Below are 13,410 nucleotides of genomic sequence, written 5' to 3'. Positions count from 1 at the left end.
TAAATATTTTATTGATTCCAAAGAAAAATTAAGTAATAATATCACTTTATTGCAATAGAAGAGAAGTTTAACTTGACTTTGTTTAAATCAATGTTGTGGTTTAAACAAAACCACAACAGTGACCAACCTAAAAAATAAACAGCGTCCAATAAAGTTTATTAAACTTTAAGTTTAATAAGTCTATTAAACTTATTAAAGTTTATTAAACTTTATTGGACGTTTAATAAACACTAATGGGGCAGTCAGAATTTTTCCCAACAGAGGTCAAATTTAGCCTCAATTTGATGTGAGTAACCCAGCCAAGTTCCTGCTCTGTGTGTGTTTGCTGGCCAGCCAAATCCTCTCAAAGCGTGTGTGTTAGTTTGTGTTTGGGGGAGAGGGATCAGTTTTGCTCCAGTAAAATGTGTGTGCTCAATAAACCGGCTGATCAAAGAACAGTGCTTCACGTTACACTGAGCAGGTGAGCCCTGCAGTTGGAGTTCTCACTGATATTCTCTTCTGTTTTTGAGACAGAAATCTCAAAATCTCAAAAAAGCAGAATCAATCATCATCACGGGAAAACAGGAAAACTTGATGCTCAAATTCTACAGGTTACGTTATTTGTCTTTCTCAAATTAATGTCTGTTTTTCTGTTTGGTAACCTTTCCTTTGTGCTCAAGTTGGTTCTTACTCTTGGACATAGACACTGAAATCCCCCTAAAGTAGCCAAAAAAAACCCCCACACAAACACTGTGCAAATAATGGCCATGTGGAGGGCTCATCTGGGAATATGTTGGACGACACTCAGACGTTATGCTACAGTTGAGCCTCAACTCTCTGGAATATCTGCCAAGATTGGCAGCCCAATTCTGGATATCTCTGCTGCGACAGGTCCTCCCCCACCCCTTCGAACAGCTAACATCCACAGTACCAAAAAGCAAATGCCTTCACTCCCGCCTCCTCTCCCTGCCTCCAAAGACCTACATATCTGGGTCTCCTCACACATAGTGCATCGCCTGGAGCAAAAATGTTTTTGAAAGACAAGGTGACTAGTCAATGACATCTGAAAATAACCACCTCCAGCTGTGATCCTTAAAATGGGAGAGCAATTCTTCACAGTAAGGGTACAGGTCTTTCTTTTCATGTTCTTCTGAACTTACACGTGTGTCGATTGGTTCCCGCCTGGGGTGCCTGCCCGCCTGCCGGGTGGCACGGAAGATGCAAAGTTTTAGTTTTTTTTCTTTGTCTATGTAAAATCATACCTAACATTTAAACAATAAGAAGTTAAAGTTACTAAGAACCACAATGAACATTTGACAAATTGCCAAATGTTATAAAATTGTGGGAAATAATGGGTTTCTGTAGAGTATATGTATGTGGGAGGGGGAAAAAGCTGAATGCTGCTTTTGTAGTAAAAAATCAATCAGCCACACAATCTCCAAAATCAATCTGAAGGATTTATTCTTCACCTTTCCACTGAATGATCTCATTGACAAAAGAAGAATGACAAAAATTCAACATATCACAAAAGATTAGAAATGGGGATAAATCAATGTCTAAATACATCAATAATTTAATATTAATATAATATAATATAATATAATATAATATAATATAATATAATATAATATAATATAATATAATATAATATAATATAATATAATATAATATAATATAATATAATATAATATAATATGGAGCAGAGGGACTTCATTACCAATATAATTAAGAAATAAATGTACTACTAATCCACTAAGTGAAGGTTTGCTCTCCTATGGTTCAGTGTAGAGCCTGGAGAAAAGAAACCCTTGTAGGTGAAAGGTCAAGTGAAAAAGGACACTTTTGCACTTTCTGAAAAAGTGTTCTGTATCAGAAAGGACACTTTCTGAAGTTAAAAAGAACAAACCTTGTTTAAACTCATTGGTTTTTCCAATACGTAGACCATTAGGGAGACTTATTGGGAAACTCAGATATGTTTCAATGTTATAAGAAACACAGTTTTTTTTGTGTAATACATTTTATTTTGCCACATAAATTTTTGCCATAATATATGCCAATTCTATTCTTGAAAAAACATTGAAACCATTTAAAAAGAAAGTTAGCTTCCATCAAAAGAAAGTTAAACAAAATGTCTTTGTTCAATATGATTTAGTGAAATTCTACTTATTTTGATTGCTCTGATTCAGCACAATGTCTCAAAATACCTTATACGAAAAAAACCAGCTTCCAAGTATAAATATTCAAATTAGGTCCCAATTTAATCCAAATCAGTCCAGTTCATTCCAATGCAATCCAATTCCAACATGTCACAATGTCATGCCAATTGGTAAAACAATATCTATTAAATGAAGTTGCATTGAATTGTTGTCACACTAGGAATCCTTAATCCTTTTGGTTCCAAAATAGAACAGAACATGTAGACATAAAAATGGATCTATGAAAGTCTGATGTTTGAGGTTATGCTCTTGAATGCAGGAATGGCTGATAATATTTAAAAACAGAAAGCTAACGATGTTTTCTTTTTTTTAAGATTACTACAAAAATATTTTGGTTTAAGCTTGTTCATTAACTACATAAAAGCTTACCAACTTTTATTTTTGAAGTTTTCCTCTTAACCTTTCTGTAAACCCTTGAAATGTCACTGTATACAAAATGTTGTCTGTAGAGGAACCCTTAAATTGAAGACGGTCAGTTTGCCCTGGAGAAAAAGCTGCATTCCTAGTGAAATATGAAGTTGCCCTTTTGCTTGACTAATTGAATTTGAGTCAGTTTCAAATTTCTCACTTCACTCTGAAGAATACCTGCTTGGGTTTTTCACAGACACAAACGACTCACTTTGGCAGACTACATCAAGTATTTTAAACCGGGGCGAACTTGTATAATAGCTCAATCTGCCGTGATAAATGACGTGTTTTAAATGATTTGCAAGTGAGTTTGCAACAAAGTAGGACAACTGCATTCAGAAGGAAAACTGCCTCTGCTGTATGCATGATGACTGGAACAGCCAGACACGCTTCAACTCCCACTGGTCAGGAGTCTCATTATCCCCCCTGAAGCTCACATAGTTAAAGAAGTGAATGTTCGTCCTGCTATAATGGGCCATGCATCCCAGCAGAGTATTGAATGAAACCGACAAACCTAGAGTGAAATAGCCACTCTATTGCTCCACGGCTGAGGCAAATGACAGGCGTTTTTGATGGCATAATTTACTACCAGCAATCTCACCTCTGACTGTTGCTGGCAATTTCTAAACACATGTAAAATCACTCCTGGGCTTTCTTTCTAGCCAGGATGATTAAAAGATTCTTCAAGTACAAGCCTACAAATCTCTAAGTATGGTTCATTCATGCATACATTTTATTTTTTCCAATTTGTTGTTTATTTGATGAAACTTACATTAGAAGCAAGCTGAATAATGTGTTTGAGGACTCATCTTTTTCCCCTATTTTACCTTCTAATAAAATGTTTATTGTAATGTTTCATAACAATGTCAGTGTATTAATAGTTGCAACTGGTAGATTTACCTCTAAGTGTTTGCAATAATAGTGATTAAAGATTATAAATACAAATAATGATTGGCAGATTTGGAAGACAAGTTTTCAGTTATTTTTGTTCCCTTTCTTCTAGAAGAGAAGAGAAGGGAGCAGAGGGGAGAAGTAAGACAAGCACAAGACAAGTTAATATAAAAATAAACAGCGTCTAAAATTTCTTCCTACGTTCTTTTTTAACATCAGCTTTAAGCTCTCAGAGAGTTTGAAGTCTTTCCGGTTTCTATTTCCAGCGACAGAGTCGTCGGTTGTTGTGAAGTATTTCTTTTCCCGTCTTTGTCAGGATAATATAACTCACCTGCAGGTCTGTCAGAAGAGGAGCACTCCGTGTGAGTTCATCTGTCTGGAGTGAATCTTCTGTTAGTTGACAGAGCAGCCTCTGTGTGACCAATGCATCTCAATGGGTTACAACAAAACAAAACAAAAAAAGACTGTGAGGAAAATATAACCAGTTTTCTCTCTTTAGGTGCTGATTGACTGTCAGAGAATCACACTTTCACACCAACCGTCACAGACTATCAAACAAGCCTCTGTCTGCATTTCATTGCCATTTGTTAGTCGCTAACCATGCTCGCCCATTATTATTTATATGCCTTTGGTGACACAATAAAATTCATATTTGCAACTCAGAAGCTTTAAACAAAACCACAACAGTGACCAACCTAAAATAATTCCTGCTGTGCGCCTGTGCAACCGGCAACGTCTAGTTTACTTACAGAAAAATGGGGGATGTTGTCAAAATGTGACAGCTCAGCTCATGTTATTCAACTCGGACATTGTAAATCCCTGTTGTTTGAAAGTAGAATATAAAATATTTGCACTTGCTGCAGAATTACAATCATAAGCGTTTGCACAAGTCGACATCTAAAGTTGTGAATCTGTTTGTCATTTCTTTGTTAACATTACAATAAAGAATGAAAAAGGCAGAGAAAAATCCCAGTTCAATAACATCAACTCCTTCTACACACATCTATTTTTACACAGGAATGGCAGACTGCAATAACACATGCAAATACATACAGCATGCACATGATTTTGAATCATGCCACAGCTCTTGCAAACAAACAGCAAGTGCAAAAAGGAACTTAAGGGCCAGATCTTACAAGGAAGAACAATCCCTGATTATTATGATATTTCTATTGCTCAAGTGTGGATTGCTAATTGTTTGGCTCTTAGTGCATAGAAAGCATCAACTGAAGTTAAAAAAGTATCAGATTCTGAAATTGCATAGTGTTTATAAATATTTACATTACAAATCTGTAATACTTTACTGGGATAAAAAAAGGAACTTGTGCAAAATCAAACTGTATAAAAAATAAAAAGGAACAATGACCAATTTTTACAAGGTCACCTTACTAGAATTGAGGATCAGTTCTCTCATCCGTGACATCCCAAAGCTGCTATTCTTTATTTTCCTGTTGAAGTTTGGGTTAAAGAGTTAAAAGTTAAGTTTTTAAATTTCATCTTTTATCCGTAACAATATGTTATAACCAGGCTCTAATTGGAAGTTATTTTTTTTTATCCCTCTCAGCTACTAATCAGATTTTATTCATCTCATGTTAGATTTGAGAAAATAGAAAAATGAATATATATATTTTTTTATTGGAACCACTCAGGCTCTCAGACTTGAAAAAAAAAAAATCTTTAAACCGTTATTATCTGTCAAGCCTTTCCAGACAACTGAATGGCCTAATCAATGTAAGAGGACATTTTAAGAAGAGAAATTAAGACACCATTAAGACTGCTTCCATCAAGATGAACCATGCTCAGAATTATGCTGCTTTGCCAAATGTCATCTAACAGCTTGAACAAAACTCACATTGTTACTGCTGTCTCAGTGTGACGATAATCCCACTAATTTCCAACAGAGTACTGCCCCTCAGGCTCAAACTACACTTTATCTCCATTACTTTTCCTCACTTGGAAATCTCATTGTACTTAAGTCGTAGAATGTTTTGCACAGCGCTATGCGCCACCATGTTTGTCTCGCCCATGGTCATTCAGGCTTTTTTTCCCTGTTGCCATGACAACTTTTTTGCACTGCTCTCCATCTTGATTGTGTGCAAAATGAATAAAAAGACAAGGGGAAAAATGTCAGGCGCTTAGAGGCAGAGACGGGCGAACAGCCCCGCAATGAATGGCTTCAGGTCATTTCAAAAGGTTGAGCTTTGGGTTTTTGAGATATTGCACATCGAACAGCCTTCAATCTCAGCGTAGAAATCTACCTAGATCTGTGAAAAAAGCTCTAGTTTGATTGATCCTTTAGCAGCTTAGCTGATGCATCACCATGGCATTAGATGAAGGTTGATGTGGAGATCACAAAAACCCTTGAAAGCCTATTGTTGGCTGTACTTCATGGTGTAACCTTTAAATTTCAGACACATGAGCCTCCTGTTTCTAGATTGTCTGAGCAGAGATATGATTAAAAAGAGCAACAAAACATTAAAACCATCAGTGAATATTAAGCATAAACGAAGATTCAATGATGAAGGATAAAAAAAAATATCTTGATTTATATTGATAAGACCCTAAAAAGACAATACCAGAGTTGAAATGATAATGCAGAGGCACCAATAGCCACAAGTGATTCATCCACTATCAAGAGATGAGGATGAAAAGAAACCAGATGGCTGAGAAAGTTAAATCAGGTGGCCACACACATTTGTTTGTGTCTCTCTGTGAAGTGGATTGTTTCATCCCACACAAACACACACACACATACACACCCAAACAGACAATACACAAGACTCATCCAGCTGTGAGTGGAGGCCATGACCCTGAGATCACATGACACCTGTTGTTGTTGGTGAATTTTTTTTTTGTCAAAAATCTTTTTCAGAGAAACCCTATTTGCTTTTCTGTTGTGATAGTGCTTATGTGATGGAGCAGTGAATATCTGCTCTAAACAAAATTTTTAATTTAAAATGCTAAATATGCTTCATCATTTTATCCTTACTCATGGATAATGTATGTAATAGCCCATTAACAAAAATTATAATTATTAAAAGGGTCATTATTTACATATTTAAATACAGATTGTGTTTGTTATCTCACGAAGGTTGCATGTTGTTGCCCTTTTTACAAAACCTTATGATTCTGTCTGATCTCCACGAACTAGCATTAACCAGATCAAGAGTGTATCTGCTAATAATCATTAACACCCCTACAAAACAGAAAACAGCTCAAGTAAACAATCTAGTAAAAGTTTGCTTTGTTTAGCGAAAGTTTAGTCAACTATATTATATTAGGAGTAGTGACTGCTTTTCCTCTTGAAAGTACTCCACATATTTTCTATTGAGTTTAATCTATACACAGGAAGCACAGGCTTGTCAAACTCAAGTAAAACATTTGCTGATTAGAGGACCGCAATTTTGTGGTCAATACTTATTGAACCTTTACTAAATGCATCGACTAGATGTTTTACAAATCAGTATATTTTAGAAGAAACTTCAATTGTGGCCTGATCAATTTGAGATTGAAATAAATGTTTCCTTCTTCTGCCTTTCACAAATTTAAGATTATGTCTGTCTTTTTCAAGGTTTGGGAAGTTTATATTAATATTTGTACATGTTAGAAGTTTGAACAGAAAGATGGCACAGACAAAACAATAAAACATTAAGCATAGTCTAATTTCTAAAAACTAACCCCAAGAGATGCTCATAAATAAATACTGTTTGCTTAAATCACATTTGTTGATTTAAGCAAATCAATAAATGTTGATTTGTTGATTTAAGCAACAAATGTGCTTAAATCATATTTGTTGATTTAAGCAAAGTTGGATTTGGAATAGATGAACGAACACTATTGGTGCATCTAATCCATGCAGATAAACAATTAAATTAACATACAATGTCACAGACATTATCTGATCAGAAATGATTATATACCAGCATGTTGATGTAATGTCTTAGTTTGTAGGTGAATATTTTAATTGTTACTCCTCTGAATGTGAAATTAAGGGGCAAAAGGTTGCAGTTTAAACATACAAAGAAAAATGGGGCTTACGCTAAACAGGAAAAAACAAGAACCTAAAATACAAACATGAGTTTTTCAGAATATTTATATTAGGAGTAGTGACTCTGCTTTTCCTCTTGAAAGTACTCCACATATTTTCTATTGAGTTTATTCTATTGACTCTCACTATAGTCCACACGTTCTTCCCAAACGTCTGACTATGTATAGCTTTACAATCTTCTTACATATCCCCTGATGCCCATTCTACACAATTTTTTCTTCCACTCGACTTTCCATCGATATAGCTGGATCCAGCACTCAGCTTCTTTGGCAATAACCTTTTGTGTTTTATCCTTTTTGTGGAGGGATTCAACAATTATTGACTGGACAGCTATCTGGTTCATAATCTGACATCTCTATAATTTGACCACTTTTTTAATCAATATTTTTGATTTGTTCATTTTTATGTCTTCAATACCACTTAGCCAAACATCAAAATTAAAATATGCTTAAAATTTATGATTTTGCATTTCGTGATTATTCATGATACACTTTGTTCATTGAGTTACCAAGATAAATTCCCCTTTCTATTTATGATGTTGTCCTTTTAGATTCATTAGAAATCCCAACTGTCCTTTTAAAGGCCAACCTCCTCCAGCACATGGCTACAACAAACTCTTTAATCTTACCACTGAGACAGTGCATACGTCCCACTCATTCGTAAAAAAACAAAACAAAAACAAAAACAAGATCATAATAAAATTTCCCACTGTGTGAACGCTCACTTTAGCTCAGTCTCTGTCTAAAATGAAATACAGCCCTCCCGTCTAACCACCTGCTCCCATCCCCAGTGTGGCATACAATGACTAACTTTTGGACAAAAATGTACCTGAGAGAGTAATCCAGTTGTCACATGGTGGTAACTAATTTCTGCTGAGAAGTTGTGACGGCATAAATTCCTCGTTTCTGCTTCAGAAACCAAACTAAATTTTACAGAAAACCAACTATAAAACACTATTGCTTTCAATGCAACACAAAACACAAAGCAGCACCTTTTCTCCGTCTATTTTCTCACCCTTCCAATGACGTAGTAAATAAATAAAAAAGATTCACTATGTTCACTAAGTAGGGGACATTAAAAGTCAATTCAGGAGAAGCGTGACTAATTACCAAATAGAATAGAATAGAAATATATTTTATTGTCTCACTGTGGAGAAACTCAAGTGTACCAGCAGCAGGTTACAGGTAAATGGAAGCATGCACATTTACACTAAGATAAAAGCAGTTCCCTGGAGGTCAGTATGGTGGATCTGCACCTGTAGAAACCCATTCATCATGTTCACCCTCAGCATGTGGAGAACAATAAGCTTTGCTTAACTGTACAATACAGCATTATTTTAATATGACTGTTAAAATGTGATGACACATCAATATGTCATTAAAAAAAAACTGAAGGATTTTGAACTGATGCAAAACATTAAAAATTATATTGCTACATATTTCTTACCTCCAGGAAAAAGAAAGCTTTATTAAACAACCAAGACTACGGTCCTGAAGCTAACTTGTTAAAAATAAATAAGACATTCTGTCCTTGGTTAGATGGTGAATACTATTTATAGGGAACTTTAAAAAAAGATTAAAAGAAAAAGCAAAGCAACCTGACAGCAGTTTCTAGATAAAAGTGATCTCATATACCAAAGATAATTCAACATCAAACAGAAAGCTAGAGACTACTCTTGTGGCTTCTTAGAATTATAATTTTAGATGAAAAGGTTTCTCTAAAAATAATTTGCTACATTTTCAGCACATCAATCTTTGTCAAAGGTCTGCCATCATCTGTTTCCTTCTGTAGATAATCAGTGATCTATAACTGTATGAAATGAACACACAAAAACACACATAATTTTTAACCTGCTATCTTGCTGACATATAAACTATAAATTGAAACTTAAAGCCAATAAGTTACGTGCTGGCATGCAACGTTTATGCAAAATCGGAAGTGTCATGCCATCACTATCTGGTTCAATGCAATTTATCAAGGCCAAAGTCAGCATTGTTGTGTACAATAACATTGTAGAGCACCTCATAGAGCTTGGACTTGAGGAAGACAAACTTCTCAACATCTTACAATCACCGGTTAATTTCTTCCAATCCATTTTAAGCTAATTCAGTACTTAGAGCAAAATTAGGCCTGACCAAGTATAGAGTCTGTACATCAGCACATACATATAGTTTTAAGTTGACCAAATTTCTTCTTGGAAAACTTAAATTTTCTGACAAATCACATTTTTGGTTATCATTAGCTCTATATATATATATATATATATATATATTATATATAAAAAAAATAAAAATTCCCTTCTCACCCACCGCGGGTGGTTCTTATCCTCTGAGCTCGGGTCCTCCACCAGAGGCCTGGGAGCTTGAGGGTTCTGCAGTATCTTGGCTGTGCCAAGGACTGCACATTTCTGGACTGAGATGTCTGATGTTGTTCCTGGATCTGTTGCAGCCACTGCTCCAGTTTGGGGGTTACTGCCCCGAGGGCCCCGATGACCACAGGCACCACTGTGGTCTTCACCTTCCAGGCCCTCTCCAGTACTTCCCTGAGGCCCTGGTATTTCTCCAGTTTCTCGTGCTCCTTTTTCCTGATGTTGCAATCACTTGGTATTGCTACATCTACCACAACGGCTTTCCTCTGATGTTTATTCACTACGACAATGTCTGGTTGGTTCGCCATTACCATTACCATTACCGCTGGTATATATATATATATATATACTGGTATATATATATATATATATATATATATATTATATATATATATATATATATATATATATATATATATATATAAAAAAAAAAAAAAAAATTCCCTTCTCACCCACCGCGGGTGGTTCTTATCCTCTGAGCTCGGGTCCTCTACCAGAGGCCTGGGAGCTTGAGGGTTCTGCGCAGTATCTTGGCTGTGCCAAGGACTGCACATTTCTGGACTGAGATGTCTGATGTTGTTCCTGGGATCTGTTGTAGCCACTGCTCCAGTTTGGGGGTTACTGCCCCGAGGGCCCCGATGACCACAGGTACCACTGTGGTCTTCACCTTCCAGGCCCTCTCCAGTTCTTCCCTGAGGCCCTGGTATTTCTCTAGTTTCTCGTGCTCCTTTTTCCTGATGTTGCAATCACTTGGTATTGCTACATCTACCACAACGGCTTTCCTCTGATGTTTATCCACTACGACAATGTCTGGTTGGTTCGCCATTACCATTTTGTCTGTCTGGATCTGGAAGTCCCACAGGATCTTAGCTCTGGTGTTCTCCACCACCTTTGGGGTGTTTCCCACTTTGATCTTGGGGTTTCCAGTCCATATTCTGCACAGATGTTTCTGTACACTATGCCTGCCACTTGGTTATGTCGCTCCATGTACGCTTTCCCTGCCAGTATCTTGCACCCTGCTGTGATGTGCTGGACTGTCTCAGGGGCCTCCTTGCACAACCTACACCTTGGGTCTTGTCTGGTGTGGTAGATCTGGGCCTCTATTGCTCTGGTGTTTAGGGCCTGTTCCTGGGCTGCCAGGATGAGGGCCTCTGTGCTGTCCTTGAGTCCAGCTTTTTCCAGCCATTGGTAGGATTTACTGATATCAGCCACTTGGGTTATTTGCTGGTGGTACATCCCATGTAGGGGTTTGTCCTCCCATGATGGTATCTCTGGCACCTCAACCTCCGTTCCCTGTTGTCTGAGACATTCACTGAGCACATTGTCTGTTGAGGCTTTGTCCCTGATGTATTTATGGATCTTAGTTGTTTCGTCCTGGACAGTGGTTCTCACACTCACTAGTCCTCTGCCTCCTTCCTTGCGGCTCGTGTACAGTCTCAGGGTGCTGGATTTGGGATGGAACCCTCCATGCATTGTTAGTAGCTTTCTGGTCTTAATATCTGTGGTTTTTATCTCCTCCTTTGGCCAGCTAATTATTCCAGCAGGGTATCTGATTACTGGCAAGGCATAGCTGTTTATCGCACGGATTTTGTTCTTGCCATTGAGCTGGCTTCTCAGGACTTGCCTTATTCGTTGGAGGTATTTAGCTGTGGCTCCTTTCCTTGTGGCCTCATCGAGGTTGCCATTTGCTTGTGGTATACCTAGGTACTTGTAACTGTCCTCTATGTCTGCTATTGTTCCTTCTGGGAGTGAGACCCCTTCTGTGTGGATGACCTTCCCCCTCTTTGTGACCAGCCGACCACACTTCTCTAGTCCGAATGACATCCCAATGTCAGTGCTGTAGATCCTGGTGGTGTGGATCAGTGAGTCGATGTCTCGCTCACACTTGGCGTACAGCTTGATGTCATCCATGTAGAGTAGGTGACTGATATTGGCCCCATTTTTGAGTCTGTATCCGTAGCCAGTCTTGTTGATAACTTGGCTGAGGGGGTTCAGGCCTATGCAGAACAGTAGCGGGGACAGAGCATCTCCTTGGTATATGCCACATTTGATGGACACTTGTGCAAGTGGTTTGCAGTTGGCTTCAAGGGTGGTTTTCCACAGCCTCATCGAGTTTGCAATGAAGGCTCTCAGAGTCCTGTTGATGTTATACATCTCTAAGCATTCAATGATCCAAGTATGCGGCATTGAGTCATAGGCTTTCTTGTAATCAATCCAAGCCATGCACAGGTTGGTGTGTCGGGTTTTGCAGTCTCGGGCAACTGTGCGGTCTACGAGGAGTTGGTGTTTGGCTCCTCTGGTATTTACACCGATACCCTTCTGTGCCGTGCTCATGTGTTTATCCATGTGTTTGCTTATCTTGGCCGCTATGATGCCTGACATGAGCTTCCAGGTTGTGGAGAGGCAGGTTATTGGTCGGTAGTTGGGTGGGACTGGACCCTTTGATGGATCCTTCTGGATTAGGATTGTCCGCCCTTCAGTTAACCATTCAGGTTAACTGAAGGGCAGCTGGTTCATTTGGGCTGCCATTCGCTCATGGAGAGCAGTGAGTTTCTTTAGCCAGTAGGCATGGATCATGTCAGGCCCTGGTGCTGTCCAGTTTTTCATACCTGAGACTCTTTCTTGGACATCTGTCACAGTGATGGCTTGCTCAGGGAGGTTGCTGTGGTCCTCTCGTAGAGAGATCAGCCACTGTGCATTGCTGTTGTGGGACGCCTCCCTTTCCCATATGCCTTTCCAGTATTGTTCCGTCTCCAGCCTTGGTGGGTCTGCTCTGTTGTTATGTTTACCCTGCCATTGAGAGTACACCTTAGCTGGTTGAGTGGAGAAGAGCCGGTTAATCCTTCTGGATTCATTCTCCCTTGTGTATCTCTTTAGGCGGCTGGACAAGGCTTGGAGCCTCTGTTTGGCAGTCTCGAGTGCTTCAGGTATGGGCATCTGCCTGTACTTTCTGGGTACTGGTCTTTTCATTGCACCCTTGTGGAGCTCTGACAGTTGGCTCACTTCCCTCCTTGTTACCTTGATTTTAGCCTCTAACCGTCTTTCCATGGTGGGTATTGGGTCTCATGGTTGCTCTTATAGCCAAGTATCTCAAGGATCACTGATGCTGAGTTGTAGATCAGCTCATTGGTTTCTGTTATGGTGTTGGTAGGGATCGTTCTCAATGCTGCATTCACATTCTCAATGAGACTTTCAGATGGTACTTCACTCAGCCGTTGTAATTGGCGCCGGGGAGGCCTGGTTGTCATTCGGGTCATGATTCTCTCTCTCAGGTCAGCAGCTGTCTCGTTCAGCTCTGTTTCGCTCATTGGGGCCGTGTATCCCCTCACTGGGTGGGGACTTGTAGTTAAGTCCCCACAGTCCTGACATCCGGGTTCCTCCCTTTTGCCGTAGCATTTGTGTTGTATCTCGTCAATCTCAAGTTGTGATAGCAGTTGCCGTTTGCGGATGTTGGAACACTGAGCTACTAGTTGTTTAGCGCTTAGTGTTGACTGGGGATG

Source organism: Poeciliopsis prolifica, unplaced genomic scaffold (genome assembly GCF_027474105.1).
Source record: "Poeciliopsis prolifica strain line A6 unplaced genomic scaffold, Auburn_PproV2 SCAFFOLD077, whole genome shotgun sequence".
In the NCBI taxonomy this organism is placed as follows: Eukaryota; Metazoa; Chordata; class Actinopteri; order Cyprinodontiformes; family Poeciliidae; genus Poeciliopsis; species Poeciliopsis prolifica.
Note: the sequence above shows the minus strand (reverse complement) of the source record.